We start from the raw sequence: 24,506 nt of genomic DNA on the forward strand, positions 1-24,506 counted from the left end.
AAACATATCACTTGTTATCTGGTATCATATTTTAACCTTCTGTACCTTTTCTAAATACTGCTTACTTGTTTCCAACCTAATATGGGAAAGGAAATTAAGTAAACATATTTTAAAATAATAATTCCACAGAGAAAAATATATTTAAAGCACAGAGAGTAGTATCAGGAAAGAAGACAGCGATTGTCTGGTAACAGCTATTTTGACTGCCATTGTGTGTGTGTGTGTGTGTGTGTGTGTGTGTGTGTGTGTTGTTTTTACAGCGCCACTTCACCATGTTGAACTATGGTGATTTGCTCCACTTTTTATCCATGCCAAGTCAACAGTGTTACCACAGAATAATTTTTAATGACCAATTTTTCCATGCCCTGATTTTGGTTGTAGCCAGTTTTCCATTATTTTTGATGTTTGCGGTCCTTATTTGACTCAATTAGAATGGAAACTAGCAACTTGGAGAACACCTGCAGTGTCTGAGATTGCATCCAACTTTGCCATGTGCTTCTTTTCAATTCTCCCACTGTGTACTAACCACAAGCATGCAAGCATAAAGACTGAATACTAATCAAAAGGCGAAATTGGGTTGGTTGTGGCCATGTCTTAAGTCGAAAATTCCTCTAGCCACCGGGGCATGTGTTGAACACATGACTATTGCTGGCAGTGGCAGATGCTCTGCACAAGCAAACTATCAATAATTTGGAAGTTTAGTTATTTTTCTTTTTTGTTTCCACTTAATTTTCAATTTTATCAAAATGAAATATGTACATAATTTTTAAAATAATTCTACAAAGCCTATAATTACAATTACTGTCCTCTAAATCTATCCCTTCTGACCCCTGATTTACACTCCTCAGATATCCACTTTAAAATCTATTCATTGTTTTTGTCTCTGTTTCTAAATAATCTGCTTCTCTTCTGTTGCTTGATTTTTCAGAATTAGACAGGTGTATCGATGTCCCACTATAGACCACAAAGACAACCTTTATTGCATTAACACCTTCCTGTAGACACATATACACATAGTATCAATTAGTTTTTGCTGCATAACAAATCACCCCAAATTGGCTTAAAGTATCCATTTATTCATTCATAATTCTGTGGCTCAACAATTTAAACTGGGACAGGCTGGGTGATCCTTCCAGTCTCAGCTGAGCTCATTTATGCAGCTGCGGTAAGTACTGGATTGGCTGGGGGCTGACTGGCCTAAATGGCTTCAGCGGGGGTGGCCTTTCATCTTCTCGCAAACCAGGCCAGGCCTGGTCACACAGAGGATGGGCAAAATCCAAGGTTGCAAGTAGAAGGAAGCATGTGAAGTTTCTTGAGACCCAGGCTCAGAACTGGTTTTCTGGTTCTCCCACTGTATTATCCACAAGGCCAGCTGGATTTGAGGGGAGGAGAAAAATAGACTCCCCACCTTGACAGAAGTTGCTGTAAAGTCACATTGTGAAAGAAACAGAGAGAGAGAATTGTGGCCATTTTTGCTATCCAGCACACACGAATAGTATGCACACACGTGCGCTCCCCCTCGTCACCATTCTCTTTTCCTAGCCAGAGAGTAATATGTCACCAACTAGAATAAATCAGGATTCCATGTTTACCCTGTGACAGTGATGGACATTTACTTATAACTAGATCTCATAGTGAACTAAGATTGTATTTTCTTTCTTATAGAAGGATTTCAGCTCTGATCCTCAGAGTAATTAATTGCCTGTTTTGAGTTGTTAGCATAGTTTTTCTGTGCACTTTCCACAAATACAGCTCCAAACTCGCAGCATTAAGTATACATTTCCTACAAACAAGTACAACAGACGGATTGTCAGGTTTCTTCGCCTACCTCCTTGGACTCATCCGCTGCCCTTCTCTTCCAATCTGGACTAGGTGTTCCTTGAGTCTGCTACATAGTAATCACTCTGAGCGTCCCTTGGCTACTTTCTTTCTGCGTTCTCCTGTTTCTGAGCTAATGGCAGGGCCTTTCTGAGTTTTCGCCTCATCTTGCAGTATATCCTCTAGTGGGTTCCTGAAAAAAATGGTGCATAGAGGCAATTTTTTGACACTTCAAGCACCCTCAGCTATTCCCTGTGTTCTCTAGTCTAGAACCTCCTTACTCAACCTCTTCTAAGAATAAATGCAGTGCTGTGCTGGCTTGGGAAGGGCTAGCTACTGGCAGTGCCGGATACTGTAGGGCATCTCAGTGGAACTACCTCTAAACTGAATTTCAACCCCTCCTCTGGGCTTCAATCCTGACTGCAGCCCTTCGAAGGCAGCTGGTGCCTCTATTGCTGAGACTCTCCCGGCCTCTGTGGCTCCATTAAGCCCGATTTTCGCTTTATTACAGGCTCTTGCCATTTTGCTTTCTCCTCCCTACTAAGTCAGTTATCGCCCATCTGTCTGCTCTCTGACATTCAAAACATGGCTATTTCCTCTTTTTTTCTCATAGTGCATATTGATGTGGGCTATTCCCTCCTCTTACTGTCATCTTAATGGGACACTGAGAGGGACTGAAGGTATAATCTTTTTTTTTTTAATCTGCCATGCTCAGCTAGAAGTCCCTGTGGTTTGTTTTTAGGAGCACTAAGTAATTGTGAAACCAATTATATTCCCTGTATTCTGCATGACAATCAGTTTCTATTAGTTTTCATTAAACACCAGTGACACAAGTTCAGAGATTTTTATACTCCTGTGAAGGGAAAAAATATAGAGAAGGTGACAATTACCAAGTGGCAATCTCAAAATAGTAATGTCAAAACAGCCTTCTTCGCCTGGTCCAGAAAAGGTACTCAGTAGGGTATTTGTATGAATTACATGATGTCTAAAGTACACTCCAAGAATCATGCAGGTCCAAACTTTAATCCCAATGTCTCTAAGCACAGGCACATGCAAATTGGGTTGATGCTAAATAGATACTTCATAAATTTATTAGTTGTTTTTTTATGAGATGAAACTAGGAAAACAAGCTCACTTCTCATTCTACATGTCTGAGATGAAAAGTGAAAAGTACTACATCCTAATCAGTTTCAAAATAGGTAAAATACTGAATCTTCTGGAATGCATTAAAAAGAGCTTTGATATTTTATATACCTGTGATATTGCCAGCCAAATAAATTATGTATGGAAGATGTGAATTTTATCACCTCCTAGTTATTTTAATATGTTATTATGCCTCTTCCTTCCCCCAAAACATGGTGTTTCATTAATTGCTTGACCCTTTCCTGATAACTCTAGACCAAGGAATGACAACTTGGTCAAATGCTGTTTTGACAGATGCAGGTGGATAGGTTGGAAACATCACCCAGTTAGAGGACATGTGGTCGCCACAATCTCAGTCTCTTTTTCTGAACACTATATGGCTCTTTTCACAAATATTTGCTGCCTTTTGGGTACCAGTAGTTTGTTCCATGTGAATATCTATAAGAGGTGTTATGAGCTAGTGCCGGGTTGCCAGGGTCCTTCGGGCATCTAGCAGTTTGCTCAGAACAGCAGCCAACACTGCTACTTGGCCAGCTCACTGGCTGCCCTGAGAAGCCTTCTCCTAGCCCTGGACTAGTGTCTCCATTGCATTGGGCTTTATTGACACCTGAGAGCAGCAGCTGCGCTCAGCACCACCATGAGGAAGAAACTTGGTTGTGTTAGCAAGGTCTACTTGCTCTGAAATGCTACTAATTAACTGTTAACACATTACATAGGCTCGCCATACGAAAACTCGGGTGAAGAGGGTCACAGTGTGGTGGCCCTAAGGATGGGAAAGCTGACAACCACACCTGCAGGTGTGATGTTTGCATTTGTAAGTGTGCATGCAGCCAAAGAAGAGGAATCCAAAAAGCAGGTAGTGAAGCCAGAGCAGCTCCCCATACATACCTCACCACCTCTTCTGTCTAAATATGTTGAAGAACAGCCTGATAATTTACAAATATGCTTTACCTCCATCCTCACTACAACTGGTCATTATATTGGCTGGTGCAAGGTGTTTATGTCTTTGTGAAAAATGGAATAATGGATACAGTATGATTTGGAAAAATGCATAGGTTTATGTGAAGAACCCACCTTGAGATTTTCTTCTGAAAATTGGAGTGATTACTGTTTCAGGATTGGCAGACTTGCTTGCAGCAAGAAAAGGTTCTAGATTAAAGAAAATTGCTTATTCATTGGGGCTGGCCACTTTAGGAGCAACTGTTTGTTACCCAGTTCAATCTGTAATAATTGCAAAGGTAACTGGGAAAAAGGTATATGCTATAAGTCAGCAAATTTATGAAGTGGTTAAATCATTAGGAACAAAAAACAACAGGAGTGAGTCACTTCCTGAGCCTAAAGAAAAAACTAAGCTAGGAAGCTCTGCTGAAGTAGAAATGGCTGCAAAAACAGCTCATGACCTAAAACACTCACTGGCTTTGCCAACAGAGCTCAGATCTGAAAAGATTAAATCAGAATCCATTTCAGTGGCTACACAGTCTGTGCCTGACTCCAAGCTAAGCTTATGGATCACAGGCAGTCCCATCCAGAAGACGTAGATATGTACAGCACTAGAAGCTGAACTAGTCTGCATAGAAAATTACAGATGTGTGAAGTTCCAAGTAATGATTAAAAAAATCATGCAATGGGTAACTGTAACGCATAAAGCGTAACTTAAAGCAAATTTATCCTTTAGACTTTCTAATGTATAGTTTGACCAATCGCAAGTGACTAGAACACAAACAGCAAATATAGTCTAAAGAATATTAAATGATTGGTGAAGAGGCAGAAGTAGTAGTATTAGGATGCATTTGATGATTTTTAAGGGTGTTTATAAAAATATAAATATGTAAACACTTATGAGACTAAAACCTGAAAAAATATGTATGTGGATATATAAATACATATACACATATATATTTGCTTTAGCTTTTTCTAATGAATGCCAGCAAAATGAGAATGGTTTGTGGAAGGATATGTTCCCTATCCTCTTTTTTCATTTCCCAGAGCTGAAATAAAATATACATATTTTATGACAAAAAAAACAAACAAAAACAAAACAAAAAAAACCACATCACACACACACACCTCAGTGCAAAGAACAGCCAGTTCAACCCAAACATTAAAAGCTGACAACAAATGTGAGAAGAACCAGTGGTTATGATACATTTTTACTCCTTCAGTGTAAAAATATAATCATTTGATAAATAGTATGTAGTAGCACTTAGTTGTACCATATTTATGATTCTAAAGTTGGGACTTCATCTGGAATCCTGGGTGGGTAAGAAAACAGAAGGGAAGAGAAAATATTTATTTTTAATCTGCTTTACAAAGATATAAGAGGAACTGAAGATATACTTATTAAAATATTGTGACCTTGGGCACAGTATTTCTTCTCATAGGACCTCAATTTTTCACATTTATAAATAAAGGGATTAGGTTATTTATATATGGAACTAATGCTCAATGTTAAAAAAACTGAGATTCTAAGATAGGCCACTTTCCTTAAGCTATAGGGATGAGAACCTGTGAAAAAGAACATCTCCCATTATATAAAGATTTGTTACATCCAGCTTGGACTTAGCAGCTTTATACACATACAGGTGTGTGAAATTTGTAATGAATAAGAAATATGTTGAAAGATTATTAGAAAGAAACAGCATATCAGGGTTGTTTTTTTAATAGCAGTATTATTGTTTGAAGAGCTCTGTGCTTTGGGAAATTATTGTGTAGTACCAAAGAAAATGTTAGTCATATTTATTTTTCATTTCATTATCTCAAGCACAACTTTGTAACTGTAAACATGACTGGTCCACCTGCAAACTCTTGGGAACTGGAGAGTATAACAGAATGCTGCACTTCTCAGCACATAAAGTGCCTTATCCCATAGTATCTCATGCAAAACTCATTTCTTTCTATCAGAAAGACACACGACTTGAAAAAATGTATTTTGTAGACATCTTGAAAGCCAAATTTCTCTTTCATAGGTGGTAGATGAAGGCTCAATGTTTGATTACCCAGGACCTTAAGGCAAAGACAAATATTCCACTCCACTTCAGCCCAGTTTTTCAGGGTACAACCCATATTCTTAATGGAGACTAGATTAAATGGGTGGACAAAATGGTGCTGAGTTCAAGGGAGCAGAGTTCAAAACCTAACTCTGTTATGAACTAAATACTGGGTGGTTTAGGGTGAATCACTTTCCTTTCTGGCTGGTTCCTCACCAGTATATAATAACCATGTCACTGCATTCTTGGCAAGAATCTCCTTGGTTGTTAGCTTTGTGAAGTAATGCCAGACTGGAATTCTTTGTTCTCTTCTTTCAAATTCCTGAGGATAGCTTAAATAAGAGGAGGTAGTATTACTTCAAAGTTATTTTAATATGTTAATCACCATAAACAAAAATTAGTTCTAATGATTGAGAAATGAAGATACCATGCCACCAAATTCACGCCTCTCATGTTTTGAACCCAGTTATTGATAACCTAAAATGCCAGTATTCATTACATTTTAGCTTCCTTTTGTTTACACTTCAGCTCTCTGATACTTCCTACCCTTCTAGAATCTTCAAACTGCATATGGGAACAGTCTCTACTCTCACCAAGGAGAAGGAAATATGCCCTTTAGGATATAATTTTGATCTTCTTCTCCCTTTTAATTATTTATTATTGGTATTAGTATTAGTATCCAGCTAAAGCATCAATTTGGATCTTGTTTGAGGACTGTTTATAATTCTCCAGGTCCTGTTCTTCTCTGTGATTGTATTTAATTATGATTAGGCTTCACATGAATAATGAAACCCTAAATAATGCAGACCTAGACCAGACAGAAGTCTTACTTTTCTTTCATGTAAAAGAAGTCTGGAGGTAGGTCTAGAAGTGTATCTTTAGAAAGTTGTCATTAACTCATGCTATTTCTATCTTGCTACACTGCCATTTTTAGCATAGAGTTTCCACTTCATAATCTAATATGATTGCTCAAGTTTCATCAATTACCTTGGCATCCCTCTCAGCTGGAAGGAGAATGGGGCCCAAATGAGGGTACCTTTTTACTTTAAAAAACATTTCTGGAAGTTATACTTTTGCTTATATCTCATTGACTTGAAAGAACACAGCCACACTTAGCTGCAAGGGAAGCTGGGAAAATGTCCTCATTCCAGGCAGTCATGGGCAGAGCAAAAGGAGAGTGTTGTAAGGCAAGATCAACAGGATTTGACCCAGATTAAATATCCAGAAGAATTATTTCATTATCATATAATCATAAGCTATTTCTCTGGAAAAGCTACAAGATTAAATTCGAATGTATTATTAGGAAGGACAATCCAAAGAGAAGATTAGGACAAAAGACACCTCAAATATATTAGATGTCTTTAATAATGCCTAAACACATCCATGCAGAATGTGTTACTCTGTCAGATTGATACAAGGTGGCTGGTGATTATGGGTTAACTAGAAAATGTTTCTGGGTAAATTTTATCCAAAATCAAAAAGATAGGAAAGGTATAATTTGGCAGAATAATGAGACAGGTTGTTGCAGGAATGAGCAGGGGTGCTCTTTGTAAAAACCATAAAGTAAAAAATGTTCCCTTCAATGCCCTTAACTTGTAACCTCTAGATACTTTCTCTCCTTTTCAACACTAATCCCCTCCCATGAGTATGTGATGACATGTGCACATGTATACACACACATATACACAAATGTGCACACTATGTTTTCATGAAGCATACTTTAAAAAATTCTGTTAAACTAATTAACCCTCATCTATTTAAGATTTAACTTGTACCCTTCCCAGAAGTAGGATGACAGCTAATGGGAGGGGGGAGGTGAAGGGGTGAAGGGATTGAGCAGAAAGGACTCATGGGCATGGACAACAGTGTGGTGATTGCTGGGGGGAGGGGGGTACAAGGGGATTAAATGATAATGGAAAAAATATAATAAAGAGTAAACAAAAAATAAAATAAATGAAGTTCCCAGGAGTGTGTGTTGCTTCAATTCTAGTCAATAAGTGTCTTAGAGATCATTTCTTACAGAATCCTATGAGGATGAAAAAGAAAACACATTATTGCCCTCAAAGAGATTATGCTCTGGTAGACAGAGAGTCATGTAGATAACACAGAAGGTGAATTTTTTCAAAATATGTTATTTATTTATTTATTTATTTATTTATTTATTTATTTATTTATTTTTACAGAGAGGGGAAGGGAGGGAGAAAGAGAGGGAAAGAAACATCGATGTGAGAGAGAAACATTGATCGATTGCCTCTCACACGCACCCCAACCAAGGACCAAACCTGCAACCCAGGCACATGCTCTGACCAGGAATTGAACCAATGACCTTTCATTTTGTGGAATGACGCCCAACTAACTGAGCCACACCAGTCAGGGCCCTGCATGAATTTTTATTCAAACTATTAGGAGGGCACTGGGAAAGCAAAACTGAATCTCAGCTTGAGAGAAGGATGGTGAGATGGATAATCCTTTATAGGTAGAATTAGACCTGGATGAAAGGAGGACATGTCAGGTGGAAGGAGCAGCCTGAGAACTGAGAAGGGCACAGAGGCGAATGGTGGTGTCAGCCTGTGTGATGGAACGCAAGGTGCCAGGGAGGGTATAATGAGGCTTGCAGCTGGAACTGTAGTCTGGGGCTTTATTAGGAAGGGACCTGGAACCTTAATAATAAAAGGAATAAGTATACAAGAAAGTTAGATGAAAAAGTATCCGGATCAATGCTATTCTGTAAGAAATGTCATCTGGAGGCAGCACATAGACTGGGGGATGAAGAGACTGAATCCAGCAGACAAACTTGGAGGCTGGCTTAAGTCCAGAAAAGAGGTAACAAAGACCTAAACAAAATTAGTGGGAACTGAGAAGACAGAAATCCTACTCATGGTGAAATTTCAGATGCAAATTTGGTGGGACATTGGAGGACAGAGCCTTCCTGGGCACTTCTCAGGTAACATTATGTTAGGCCCCCATTTCCCAATGACATGTAAGACCATTGAGGTCAAGCTCAGAGAGGCAGAGGGCAGGGGAGGCAGGAGAAAGTCAACCAAAATGTAAGAAAACAGAATCATGGGCTTTCAGAGGTAAAGGGGTCCTGGAGACCATTTATAACAAGGCTCACATTTTTTATAGATAAAGAAACAGGTTTGGGGGACACGGTAATAGCAAAAGAGATGTGGGAGCTGCCCTCCTAGTATTAGTGCCTTTGCAGGGGAAATAGCTATTAATTTTCCAAAACACCACATGGAAGGAAAGTCATAAAACAAATTATAGTCTGGGGAAAATATCGGCAACACATACCACAGATAAATGGCTCATCTCCATAATAAAAAGCAACTAGAGAATGGGAAGAAAAGGTTAAGCACCCAATAGAAAATGGACAAGGAACATGGACAGATAGTTCATACACACAAAACTACAAGTTGTCCTTAAGCACATGAAAAGACAGTCAACTCTACTCAAAATACGAAAGATGCACATTAAAACTGCACTGGTTACCTATTCTCACCTCCCAGTCAAAATTGGACAGCACTATGGGACAGCTGTGAAGAAATGGACACTCATGTTTTGCAGATGAAGGTGCAAAATGATACAGCCCACAGGGAGGGTAATAAGGAGATATCTACCAAAATTACTGATGCATTTGTCCTTTGACCCAGCAATCCTACTTCTGGGTATTTACCTACAACCCACACATGCATAAATTAACATATAGAGGTATGCACACATGTGGTTATTAATTGCATTATTTGTAATAGTAAAAGATTGAAAGCAACTTAACTGTCAGCATAAGGAACTGGTTCCACAAACCATGGAAGAGTCACCCAATGGCATTCTATGCCGCTGCAAAAAGAAGTAGAGGGGTTCTTTATGTCTTGATAGAGAATGAACTCCAGAGAGAGTATATTGCTAGGGAGGAAATAGCATGGTGTAGAACATGTATAAAGTATGTTATCTTTTTATTAAAAAGGAGGAAACAAGATATGTATTTGCATTTGTTCTTGCAAAAAATAAATACTGGAAAGATAAACAAGAAACTAATAAACACATGTTTAGATCTAAATGGAGAGGTAATGAAGTTGATGAGAACAGGAATCAAAGCTAGATTGCTTACTATAAATCTTTTTATTTCAATTTGTTTTTTTAACCATGTAAGCATGTTAACAATTAAAAAAAAATAACCACACCGTAAAATTAAAATGGTAACTGTGATAAATATAGAAATGAGACGATTCTGATAGTTTCGCAGTCAGGAAAGATTTGATCTAGTCAGAGATGTTAGGGAATGCTTCCTGGAGTTGAGATCTGAAGAATGAATAGGAGTTGATATGTTCAAAGATCAGAGAAGAGCATTATAATCAGGAAGGTCCAAAGGTCCTGAGATGGGAAGGAAAACCACGATTATGAAGAACTGAAAGCAAGCAGCATAGCAAAGCAAGCTGCGGGACAAGGCTGGACCATACCACTTGGGGCTTGTAGGCAATGCTGAGAAATGGTTTTAATTTTTATCCAAGAGCAATGACAAACTGTTGAAGGGTTTTAAGCAGACAGACAGGAGGGGTCTGGAGAAGTTCGTACATTATTCAGGGAAATATTCACAGTCACCAAAGGTTGTAGAGAAAAGGTACGGTGTGATCACTATACTTGTTCTTACAAAGAATCGCCAATCCCACTGCCTCCCAAATTCACCTGTAAAATCACATGCAATGCTTCCTAACGACATTTCATGTATTTCAATTATGATCCATCAGATGCTATTTGCAAAAAACATTACACAAATTGCACAAAGGATAAAGTTGTTATAGTCTAATTTACATTGGAACTTATCTTTGTTTCTAGGCAACATCATCGCACTGGATAATGATGGCTCCTGTCTTCAGAATCTCTCACAATCTGGTAAGTAAAATGAACAAGGAAACCAATTTCTGTGTGTTCAGGCCAGTATCTCATTCTATTAGACCCAGCTTGGGAATAAAACCCATTTTAATGCACCATTTGATAAGAACACTTAACCTCAGTATGTATTATAATTAGAGAGATAATTAGAACTTCTGTAGAACCTCTTAAGACTAGGAATACATTTGGAATTCACCTAGAATGAAAATTGCATTCTCTCAGACCACTCCAAGGTATTTTTCCTTGCAACTTTACCTTGCCTCCTCCTCCCTCCCGCCCCCAAAGGTTTTGCAGTCTAAGAATTGTGAAAAGAATGTTACAGGTAGTGCAAATCACAGAAGGATAATGGGTTCAATCGAAAATTGCTTTAAAGTTATTTGAAAAGGGAAAAGAAAAAAACCTTAATTTTGAAAATGAGCTTCAGAGGCTGAGTATGAAGAAGACGAAGAATGACTTGTGTATGCAGAGAAAAAACTGCTCTTGCATGAATCCACTCATAAAATGTTAATATATGCATAAGAAAATTGTGTGCCTTAATCTCTGAAGAAACACTTATCACTAAGAACCCTTTAATTCTTTTCCTGTACTTGATTTATTAGCTTATGAAATTATGTTAATAACTTTCATGTTAATAGTTTAGGGGCTCAAATGACCTGATTTTAATAATGAAGTAATTTATGCAATAAATGCAATCAGCATCTGTGAATCTCACTTAACAGACCATATTGGTGATTAGCCAACACTAAAACTAGTGACTGTCAGCATGAGGCAATGCACGAGCTTCTGCAGAGAAAATGGATCTGGCTGCTGAGCACAGAGGTGGGGCTGCTCAAGGCACGTGATCTGAGCTGCAGCTCTTGGCTGCAAAAGCTTTGCCAGGCAGGTTGAGACTGAATTTGAAATTAATTTACAAACTGTAAAATGAGTCTGAGACTTCAGTAACTGTAGAGTAAATCTGCATATGAAGTGTATCCATAACCAGGCACAATTGTGTCTTTGTTGTAAGGGAGTGATTTCCTAGAAGAAAATTGGGGAGTACAGGAAACAGCAGATGCAGTGAGAGCCAACAGCTTCCTGGGAGAGAGCAGAGGGGAGCGCCGCAGGGGAGGCTTCACAGCAGGAGGCGTGGACCCACATGAGAAGTGGAGGGTTCGAATCTTATCGAATCTCGTCTTAATAAAGTCCACATCCTAGAAAACCCAGGTGCTAGTATTATTCAACTCTGGCTTTTGCGAGTATTATGTTGAATCACCTTTTTTGTTTTGCTGTGTTTTGTTTCTTACTTTTTTCCATTCCCCACAGATTTAAATCTTAGAAATAAATAATATACTCTACACCCTTTTACAAAGAAACAGTTTAACCTAGAGGAGATTTTTCTCCTTTCTTCAGAGATGTTTCCTCGACTTCTCTTCTCTCCCAGGAATTCCATCTCCCTCCCCACCCAAATCTGCTAAACCATTCTCAGACTTCTCAGAAATAAAGGCAGGTGCAACCTTCTCTCCCTTGGCTGACCCCAGCCCTGGCTGAGGAGAGCCGGCCGCCTGCAATGACCAGTATGGCCGGCAGGCTCGGGCCACCACAGTACAAACACCCCAGCGTCCTGGGTCTTCACCCTGAACTGTTCTGGATTGATGTAATTCTACAGTTTAAAGGCCAAGCCTTTTTTTTTTTTTTTTTGCTATAAACAGCATGTATATTGTACCAACCCCAAAGTAAATTCCATATTCATATAGGATGGGCAAGAAGCTTTTGGTTGTTAGTGGGAAACTCAGTGATTTTGTTGTTTTTGGATATAATGTCACAGAATAAATGGTAAGGTGATAATTTCTTATTTAGAAATCTGAGAAATGAAGGTTCTGATACTACGTTTTCACTTAAAATTTTCTTTTCCCCATCCTCAAAAGTGAAGTGAGCTTAGCTGTCAAGGAAAACTTTACACCAGTCTGAGCCCTGACTGGTGCGGCTCAGTGGGTTGGGCATCATCCCGCAAACAGTAAGGTCGCTGGTTTGATTCCCGCTGAGGCACATGCCTGGGTTGCGGGCCAGGTCCCCTGTTGGAGGCGCGCAAGAGGCAATCAATTGATGTTTCTTCCCCTCTCTCTGTTCCTCTCTTAACAATAAATAAAACTTAAAAAAAAAAAAAAAAAAAAAAAAACTTTACACCAATCTGGAAAACCAAACAAACAAAAAAAACTTGTCTTTAATATTCACTGATACATGTAAACTAAAATCAGTTTTAAGATATGTCTTCTATTTTTTAAAAATTCTGGCGCTGAAATGTTATTAAATTTGATTTTTTTAATCAATAAATTGGAAGTTTCTTAAGAACATTAAAAAATTAATATCTGGAGCTAAAGGAAATATTTCAATTTTTTTCCTTAAAATTGATGAGCTAAAAAAGAAGTGGAAAAAAAATTCCACAAGCGGTTTTCTTAAACGTTCAAAAATACTATTGGAGTGCTTGACAGAACATTATACCTCCCCCTAAGAAAGTTTTACATCAAGTACACTTGTGCTACAATATTAAATGAAAAAAAGCAGAATTTTAAATTAGCTAAATTCTCAGCTGTAATGTAGTAAAGACAATATTGGCTTTGAAATCAGAGTCCTTTGGTTCCTAACTTGGGTTCCTGAATCAATCAACTTGCTTGACCCTTTAAGAGAAATTTATATTTATTTCTATTTTCTATATCTTAATGAATTGGCACTAAATTTATGATATAATCATAAAGTACATTTTGGAAAATATATACAAGAATATACAGGCTGGGGCAAAAGTAGGGTTACAGTTGTAAGTACAAAAAAGTCAGTTGAATCTTGTATTATTATTTATTAATTATTGTATTATTTTCCAAACAAACAAGTGTAAACCTACTTTTGCCCCACCCTATACATTGCAAGAATATAACTCTTTAGAGGAATTTTAATTCTTCATCCCAGTTGTAAATTGGCATTGCATAGGCTATATTAGAAATGAGGGCTATTCTTAATTGGCGTATCTCATATGTAACCTATCTAAAACTCTCTTCTTTCACTGGATTTGAATAAAATTGATCATAATTTTACCATACCATAAGGCGTGAAGAAAAATGTCTTTGAGTGGCTTTGTGTGCAATCTGCAATAAGAGCTGCTATGTGTAATTCCAAAATTTAAAACACTACGAGTGATAACGATGCTTTGCACACTGTAGCACCCCAAAGTCTCAAACCTCTGCTCACAGCCTGTCAAGCCTAGCACCGCGTCAGAGCTGAGTGATTATTTCACACCACCATCTCATTAGTCCCCACTACTGAACAGCAACTGGAAGTGGTGTCCCATTTCATAACTAGAAATATCTGCTTTGCCCGTGTCTCCAAGCACATTCTGGATTCTTAGTCCACTATAATGATCACCGTATGATCATGTTTTCACTCAACAGGATCCTCATCAAATATGGTCTTAACCTATGATCTTAAGGAATAAGTTAATACAAGTGCAAGGACACTGTGTCTTTGCAAAAGAGATAACTCCTCATTTATTTAAGCCATCTCTCCTTGTAAAACATTTTGAGGAATAATTTTTACATAGCCAGAAAACATTGTGAAAAGAAACTAAATTTCTCCCTAATATCAGTGTGGAAAATAAATATCTAAGCTTTCCTTTGACTCTAAGCCGTGGCATCCAAAACATACAGCTATTGCTGTTGAATTTTGATGGAATTCTATTGCTTTTAATACTTTTTCTAAATCCTTACCACTCTCACAGCCATGTTAATAACCTGTTTAAATTATCCTCTGGGTGAAAAAAAAGAGATGCTATTTCTAACCCTATGGTGTTGAGATACCCATTGTGTTAAGACACACTGTGCTTCCTATTGTTCTGATGAGTATTGTAACCAAGTCTTTCTTTCCTTCTTAGAGTACCTGTCCCTGGTAACTCACTTTCTAACTTCTCATGTCCTCTAACTTTATGGTTCGAAACATGTTCTTTTTTCTATACTCCTAATTAAAGCATTTCTTTTATCACTCATTGATGCTGGGTAATTTAAACCAGCCATTATGTCAAAGAAAATAAAATTAATTTAAAAAAATTTAAATTGGCTCTTTAAATTATATCTCCATGTTTTTTATTTTCCCAAAGGAATACATCTAACTTGATCCCCTTCAGGCCAGGGAGCACATAAGAAGTCCCTCCTGAACGTATCCTCTTACTCATTCCACACCTGCTTACTCTTTTTGGAAGCACAACAGCTATGACTTGTTTTGTATTTAAACTCATTTTATGAAATAAATGGGCAACAGAAAAGAGACTTCCTCTTGCTAACACAACTATTCCTGGGATAAATAAATCTGTTTTTTCCCACCAGTGGCCAGAAATAAATTATTTTTAAAATCTCAGTATCTTTATATAATGCAGAACCACAGTATTGAGGTGGAAAGTGGGGATTCTGGAGCCAGAGTAACTTGGATGTGAATCTTGCCTCTTGTAATAGCTGTATGACTCAAGCAATGACTGAATCCCTCTACAGTTCGCTCTTCTCACCTTTAAAATGGGGGTGATAATACTATCTACCACTTTTGATTGTGGTGAAGACTAACTGAGTTCATAAGCATAAAGCACTTAGAACAGTGTCTGGCATAGAGGAGGTGTTCAATTAGTGTATTCTATGATCCCTGTGATCATTATGCCCTGTACCCAGTCCCATTAATAAAAGGCCACTCATCCACTCTAACTCTAGGACAGATTCTAAGAACCTCAAAGTAGAATCATGAGCAAAGGAATAGTTTCACATCTCACTTCCTCTCTAAAACACTTTCCTCTTAACTGTTAAAAAATTCGTTTGATTCAGCATCACCTTAATAAGATACATGTCAATGCAACAGTCCAAAGGAGCATTGCTTTAAATATGATCATTGGAGTCAGCCAGATAAGCATCTGACTGAGGGTGTTTAGAACTCAGTGCAGCTTTGGTTTAAGCCCTATAAAGTCCAAAATAATCAAGGTGGTGTTTCTGTCAGCTTCTCCACAGGAACAAAGCAATCAGAGGCCAAAGGAAGTTAAGGTATTAGCCTTTATTTCACTGCAAGAATTTCTCGTCTCACACGTAAAATACAGATGCTGTCACTGTATCAAGTTTTAGGAAAATTAGAATAAGGCTTATAAAAGGGACAAAAAAATTATTCATTCAAAGCAGTTTTGCAATGTTCTTTGCGGGGAGTTGGGGGCAAGTCACTGTTTCTCTTACTTCTACCCCATCTAGATTATCCTCCAATCTGACATTTCTTAATCTGAGTTTATTTTCCAGGTCATTAATTTTATTTCTCAATGTTTCATAACCCTAAAAGTTCTCAGCTAAAATAGCATCATGTTAAAACATCAACATTAATCATTTTCACTTCTTTCTTATTTTTAATCTTTTTTTTTATTTATTGTTTTCCTATTATAGTTGTCTCAGTTTTTCCCCCTTGGTCCTCCTCCACCCATCCCCACTCTTCACTTCTTTCTTATTTTTTTCTTTTCTCCTGCCATCTTGGGGTTTTTTAAATCCTTTTCCATCACTATTTTTGAATAGTCTTCAACCTTTCTTTGCATCAACCCAAGCTAATCCAACTTAAATCAATTTTGAGTCTCCTAAGGGAGACAAATGGAAAGCAGGCAGGCCTATATCCTGGACGTGTAAACAAAAGAATAGCAACATGAAACCATGTGTTTATTTTGCAGTATTTTTTCCTGAAAAACAACAAGCCAAGCTACAAACCAAACAGATAACATTATAAACGAAAAGCAGAAGATATCCTAAGTGCATCATGCCACCTACAGACAGCGACCCACCAACCCTACCTCTGTTTTAGCTGTTTTCAGTGTTTTAGAGCTGAACACGGGCATTTTTCTCACACCACCGAACATGCTCTGTTCTGGTTATAAATATAGAGAGCTTCTCTTTACACCTATTTTAGGCAAATCAGATCTCCCGGAATACTGAAACCACTACATGAACCAAGATTTAAGTTCAGAGGGAAAAGAAGAAGAAGAAGAGGCAAATTCCAGGAAATTTTCTGACCCATTATCTGAAACGTAAGTTAAATTGGTTCAAGTGAATGTACTTAAGTCTTAATATTGCAACTTAATGGTTTTATTGCCCAGAGCAACAAGTTGAGGGCATATGTGAACATCTGTTTAATTAACTCTCTGTCTGGGTACATGTGGAACTTCAGCCTCTTGGCCAAGAATAGGTTTACTGACATTTTCTTTAGAATATTCTCAACTCTGAAATTGCTCACAACTCTCCATTATTCTTATTGTCTGTTAACAGGAGAGCCCAGTGTATCTAACACTCAACTGGAGCCTTGGTGACTGAATGCTCCTTGAAGACCATTCCAAAGCATTTCTATGGCTTTACAAAACAAAGTAGCTGCTTTCCTCTGCTATGTATCCTGAGGTAGGCTCACTCTTCTTAGGTCATTTCAAAAGCTCCCTTTCCACACAGAATCCCTCATAAGAATTGTTGTTGTAGGTTTAGTCATTTTGAGCTTGAGTGATGAGCTATATATAAAGGATCTAGGTAGAAATAGAAAGGCAAATTAAGTTATAAAAAATCTTTGTAAGGTTTTGTTTGTTTTTTATATCTAAACTGTATTTGTTTTTCATTAAAAACAGAATTCTTTAGGTGATATAGTTTCTAGGCTTTTCTTTGAAATTTTATGTAAACTTGAAGGCACTTAAATTAAAATGCTAAAATTATTTCCCATTGTTTCTTTGGGGAAAAAAACAATGCAATAGTCCTAACAAAGATTTGGAAGTAAGATAAGAACACTGCCTTTGCTACATTCCCATTTCCTTTATATTTCACTTCTCCTTTTCCAGTAAGAGACATATGATTTTTCTCTTCCCTTTCATGCTTCCCTCAAAAAAACAGGACTCCTCAGAGGGTACTGCCCACAGCCAGGGCAGAGAATTCAACGGTAGACAGCGACAACAAGGGTCAAGAGATAATCTTCCCACAGCCCACGCTTACACAGAGAATGTCCCATGTCCGTTGTGTAGCCCTCGGGGACCACTGGTAATAAAGGACAGCTACAGCAAAGCTATGTCAACAGTAAAAAGACCAGTTGTCAGGGGTTTGAGGAGGGAGGAATGAATGAACAGAACAGAGAGGATTTTTAGAGCAGTAAAAATCCTCTGTATGATACTGTAGTCATAGATACATATTTTTATACATTTATTCAAATCCATAGTATGTGCAATACCAAGAGAGAACCCTAAGGTAAACTATGGACTTTGGGTGGTAATGATGTGCCAATCATAACATACGTACCACTCTGGTGGAGGATGCTAGTAACAGGTTCGGTTGTGCACTGTGGGGGCAGAAATTACATGGGGACTCTCCGAACTTACCTCTCAGTTTTGTTATGAACCTAAGACTACTTTAGAAAGTCTTTAAAAGTGGGGGAGGGGCCCAGAAATACAGTGTGGCAATTCTGGGGAAAAAAAGAGTAGATACTAATATTTTATGTTAACTTACCATTTACAATACATGCTCACACCATCCTTGCAAAATAGGTATGACTTCCACCCCATTTTATATAGAAGGTAACTGAAGCTCCAAGAGGGTAAGTGACTTAAACAAGGTTACTTGAATAAGTGGCAGACACAGGATTCTAAATTATCACTTCACAATATCAGCTCAGTCTTTAACAGGCAATTGTCACAGAAGCACAAGTAGAAATGCTGTGTAAATTTATTTCACTATTATTAATCAACTTGCCTTTGTAGGTTTAAATAAACAAAGTAACTGAGACTTAATAAGAATTTTTCCTTTTTTAAAAAAATACCCTATATTTTAAAACATTCTTCTTTTTTTTTTTTAAGAGGGTGGGGGGAAGGGAGGGAGAAAGAGAGAGAGCAAAACATTGATGTAAGAGAGAAACATCAATCTGTTGCTTTCTGCACGTATCCAGACCAGCGACGGAACCGCAATCCAGGCTGTGCCCAGACTGGGAACCGTACTGCTGACTTTTTGGTTTGTGGGATGACACCCAACAAACTGAGCCACACCAGCTGGAGTTAAAACATTATTCTGCTTTAGTAAGTTAAGAAATTTGCATGGAGAGTCACCCAGATCCTGGTCCAAGAACTGAGAAGCACATGTGCAGGGCCTGCCTCTGTGAATCCTGCTGCTGGGAGGCTGAGAGCCAAACGGAGGTATGAGATCACACAGAGTTTTGAGACATTGGGATTGCGGCCCAGCTAGGGTGGCGAATCCTAACTGAAAACAGAAAGCATTAGATTGAGACCCCAGAAAAGCCACATTTTACAAGTGTTATCTATGTTCCAGACTAAGGGTTATACCCGAGGACTCAGGACACAAAAGGTAATAGATGAGCCTAAGAAAGTCTAAAAAAAAGTTTGGGTGGATCAAGATCTACCTATTATATATCTGCTACCAAAATAAAACTCAACACCCTTTAAAGGGAGACAATATAATCAATTCTCCCTACCATGTATCATCAACAATATCCAGCATGCAATAAAAAATTACTAGACCTGCAAAGAAGCCAATGGTATAATCCATAATCAAAGGGGAAAAAATGAAAACAGATCATGTAGTGACTCAGATGTTAGAATTAGCAGATAAGAATTTTAAAACACCTACTATAAATATGCTTAAGAATGTGAAATAAAACATGAATAAATGTGAAGTAAGAAATGGGTAATCTCAGTCAAGATATAAAAACTATAAAAAGAGCCAATGTAAATACTAACCTGAGACATACAAAATCTGAAATAAAAGTTCCCCTGGATAAGCAGATTGGGCACTACAGAAGAAAGTGTTAATGACTTTGAAGAGAGCTCAAAAGAAATTTACCAAATTGATGAACACAGAAAAAGAAGATAGAAAAAAAAAAAGAAAAAACCAAAGCCTTAGTGACCTGTGGGACAATATAAAGGTGTCTAACATACTGTAAATGGAGATATAAAAGAGGGCCAGATAGAATAGAGAAGAGTTTTAAGCAATAGTATCTGTGTTTTCCAAAATTGTTGAAAGACACCAATCATCAAGAAAATCATACTTAGGCATATAATAGTCAAAGTACTGAAAAAAAAAAAAAAAGATAAAGTTAAAAAGGATTTACAGGGGGCAAAGATACATTGTGTATCAGGAGGCAAAGAATTATGAATGACAACTACTCATGAAAAACAATGAAGGTTGTAGAAAAATAAATTGATATCTATAAAACAGAGAAGTAAAATTATCAACCTAGAATTCTATAGCCTGAGAAAATATCCTTCAATAAATGAGGTTTAAATATATTTATGGATAAAAGAAAACTCAGAAAATTTATAAGAAGCAGAACCTCACTTCAAGAAATGCTAACGGAAGTTCTCCAGACTGAATGGAAATGATAGCAGATGGAAACACAGTTAGTTATACAGAAAGAAATCAATGCCATCAGTCACAGAAAATATGTGGGTAAATAGAAAAATCTGCATTTAAAACTTTTTAAAATTTCTTTTTAAAAGAAAATACTGTTTAAATTCACTACAATAATATTGTGTCACAAATTTTACAACATATATAATAGTAAAATATATGACGGTTCTTAACGGATGAAGTGTGGGTATATGTGATTATACTATTGCAAGATTCTCATATTTTACATGAAGTGGTACAATATTAATTTAAGTGGACTGTGATAAATTAAGAATACATAAAATCCTATAATAACATTTTAAAAATAACAAAGGTCAATGGACATTCAACAAATGTTGTTCTCATAGTTGGATATCCATATGTAAAAAATAAATCTCAATCAATATCTTGTACCAGTTAGAAAGTTTAACTCAAAGCAGATCATAGACCTAATATCAAACCCAAACTCTAAAACTTATAGAAGAACATAGGAGAAAATCTCTGTGTCCTTGGATAAGGCAAAGATTTCTTAGATATGACACCAAAAGTAAGACCATCAGAGAACAAACTGATACATTAGACTTAATCAGAATTAGAAATTTTGGCCAGGAGAAAAAAATGAAGATGAAAAATCAGCTACAAACCAGAAAAAAATGTTTGCAAATCATGTCTCATAAAAGACTTGTATCCAGAAAATATAAATAACTCCCAAAATCAATAATAAGAAAACAACCCAATTTTTAAAAATGGTCAAAGGATTTGAACAGACACATTACTCAAGAAGATATACAGATGAAAAATAAGCAAACAGAAAAAAAAATTTAACTACAGTCACTAGGAATATGCAAATTAAAACCACAATGAGATGTCAACGAAGATCTATTAGAATGGCTAAACCTGCAATGATCATATCAGTGCTGGTGAAGATGTGAAACAACTGAAATATTCATACACTGCTGATAGCAATATAAAATGATACAACCACTTGGGAAAACGGTTTGACGGTTTCTTAAAATGTTAGACACATACCTATAGAATTCAACCATCCCACAATTAACTCAAGGAAAAAGAAAGCATTTGTCAATACAAAGATTTGTGCACAGATTTTCATAGAAATTTAATTTATAATAGCCCCAAAATAAATACAACCAAATTGTCCAACAGTAGATGATTAGGTAAGCAAATGGAATACTTATTAATAATAGAATGAAATGAACTACTGATATGCTCAACAACAAAGACAGATCAAAAATCATTATGCTGATGAAAGAAGTCAGAGAAAAATGAGTATATATAGAATGCATTTGTATAAAACTCTAAAAGATGCAAACTATCCTACAGTGACAGAAAGCAGATCAGTATTCAATGCATGGGGATAAAAAAAGGTGGGTTGTGAGAGTAGAGATGGGAAGAAAGATTACAAGGGAGCACTGAGGAAATTTTGGGGAGTGGTAGATTGTTTATTATCTTGGTTATGGTAATGGTTTTACAAGTGTATACATATGACAAAACTTACCAAATTGTATGCTTTAAACATGTGTAGTTTATTGTCAACTATACATCAATAAAGATGTTTTTTACAAGTCAATAAAGAACTAAAGTAAAATACTAAAAAATATTTTATTAACCCAAAAGAAAACAAGAAAGGGAAAATAAAATTTAAACATTTCCACTAGTCAAAATACGCCACTAAGAAAATACAAAACAAATCACAGAATAGGAGAAAAATTTTCTATACATATAAATAACAAGGAAGGGGCTTGAAACCAGAACACATAAAAAATCCTAAAAACAAATATTTATTTAAAAAAAAGAAAATGTACTCAAATGGGCAAAATACTTAAGACACATTAAAGTAGATTAAAATGATTTAAAAAAACTTATGGAAGAACATTCAATATTTCAAGTCATCAAGGAAATGCAAATCAAAACCATGATGAGTTACCACTTCATTTCTACCAAAAAGATTATAATTAGAAAGACTAATAACATCAAGCATTGACAAGAATGTGCAGCAATTTGCATTCTCACACGTTGCACAAAATACAGAATGGCACAGCCCCTATGAAAAAAAAGTTTGTCGGTTTTTATAAAGTTAAAAATGTACCTCCCTATGTCTCAGCAATTCCATTCTAGACATTTAACTCAAGAAAATAAAAACACATACCCACAAAAAGAATGTTCATCACAACCTTATTCTTAACAATCCTAAACTGGAAACAACCCCAAAGTCCATCAACAGAATGGATAAAGAAACTATGGTATGTTCACACAATTGAATACTACTGAGCAACATTAAAAAAAAAAAAAAGATGCAACAGCATGAGTAAATCTTAAACCTGTTATGTTGTACTGAAGAAATCAGAGACAAAAGAATGCATACCATGTAATTTCATTTAAATGACATTTAAGAACAAGCAAAAACAATTCATTGTGATAAAACAAAATTTGCTTCTTAAAGGGGATTTACTGCAATGTGGCACAACTGAACTTTTTAGAATAATGAAAATGTACATTTTTATTGTTTTTTTTTTTTTTTTTATACAGGTGTATATGTCTATCAAAAGTCATTGGAGCCCTGGTTGGGTGGTTCAGCTGGTTGGAGTGTTGCCCTGTACACCAAAAGGTTGTGGGTTCAATTCCCAGTAAGGGCACATAGCTAGGTTGCCAGTTTGATCTCTGGTCAGGGTGCATTCAGGAGGCAGCCCATCAACGTTTCTCTCTCACATCAATATTTCTCTCTCTCTCCCCCCCCTCCTCCCTTCCTCTTTCTCTTAAAGCAATAAAAGTATATCCTCAGGTGAGGATTTTAAACAAAGGGTAAGAGTTCCTTCTTTTTTATAGTTGCATGGTATTCCATTGTGTAAATATACCATATCTTTTTTCATCCACTCATCTACTGATGGACACTTGGGCTGTTTCCAGTTCTTGGCTATTGTAGGTAAAGCTGCTATGAACATAGGGGTGTAGCTATTCTTTCTGACCGGTGTTTCAGGATTTTTAGGATATATTCCCAGAAGTGGAGATTATTATGCTAAGTGAAATAAGAGAAAGACAAACACCTTATGATTTCACTTATATATAGAATCTAATTAACAAAATAAACTGACGAACAAAATAAGATCAGAGGCATGAATGCATGGAACAGACTGATAGATCTCAGAGGGGAGGGGGGAGGGGGGCTGGAAGAGATTAGCCAGAGAATATAAATGCATATATACATAGCCCACTGACACAGACAAGGTGATGAAGGCCAGGTGGGAGTGGGTGCTGAGAGGAGGATGGGCAAAGGGGGGAATGGGGGACATCTGTAATAGTGTCAACTATAAAAAAGAAGTAAATAAAGTCATTGGAGTTACATTTATTAACTGTACATTTTACTCTTTATATAAATATTGCCTAAATTAAAAACAAAAATCAAGAAAATGATAATGAATTCATGAGTTCAAAATCTGAGTAGAAATTTATTCTGAGTATTACACTAAAGGATGAGATATAAAATATAAAATAAGTATTGCAAATGTGACAAAATATTAGCATGTTAGGTCAGGATGCTGGATATATGGAGTGTCTAATATTAACTTCTGTGATTTATCTGTATGTATAAAGTATTTCAAATTAGTTAAAATAAACAAAACGATGAAGGTAAAATGTCTCCGCAATCTTAGTAGTATCTTTACTGTGAGACGCGAGCTAGAGCTCAGCAAATAATATCAATATTTTAGAAAATCCCATAAGAGAAATGCAAACTTCACAACCCATAATTTCTGATACGAGAGTCATTATTCTTTTGCCACTTCGGAGTGTAGACTTAAAACCTTCGTCTCAAACCAAGATGGCAAATGCCTAATTCATTAGATTTATCACAGTATTGTAAATCTTATGAGCCAATATTTCATCAGATGAGTTGGGAACACCATTTCTGCCCTGTGTTTTGTTCCCATTTTGCTGCCAGTTTGCTTTTGAAATCTGGGCATCTGTTTCACTCAACTGAAAAACCATAGCCAGGCTCTCTAGGTGATTTACTCTTGCATTCTAAATGCAAGGAGCTTTACGAGTGAATGGATACTGTTCCCAATGTCATTCATTTTTATCATTAAATTTCACTCTCAGACCTACCAGAGAGACCATATTTATTTTCATTTCTCACATGGAGGTGGCTTTGTTAAAAAATTGACTCCATAACTAGTGTTTTTACTTTCCTTTCCATGTAACTCATTTTCACGTGGGGCTTCCATCATGGCCTCTAGCCCTTTCATCCAGACATACTACACTA

The 24,506-nt window shown here is 36.7% G+C and overlaps 1 long non-coding RNA gene and 1 pseudogene across 1 annotated transcript in view; both read left to right on the plus strand.

Annotated features, from left to right (window-relative positions):
• The window catches only part of LOC150015335 (uncharacterized), a 136,911-nt gene extending 126,071 nt beyond the window's left edge, over positions 1-10,840 (plus strand). The window contains exon 4 of the long non-coding RNA XR_016509725.1: positions 10,782-10,840. This is a non-coding gene — a long non-coding RNA (uncharacterized LOC150015335). The remainder of the gene's footprint in view (positions 1-10,781) is intronic.
• On the plus strand, positions 3,722-4,522 carry LOC150015338 (MICOS complex subunit MIC27 pseudogene; annotated as a pseudogene).
• Positions 10,841-24,506: the final 13,666 nt, after the last annotated feature.

Source organism: Furipterus horrens, unplaced genomic scaffold (assembly GCF_987537825.1).
Source record: "Furipterus horrens unplaced genomic scaffold, mFurHor1.1.pri manual_scaffold_3, whole genome shotgun sequence".
NCBI classification, from domain to species: domain Eukaryota; kingdom Metazoa; phylum Chordata; class Mammalia; order Chiroptera; family Furipteridae; genus Furipterus; species Furipterus horrens.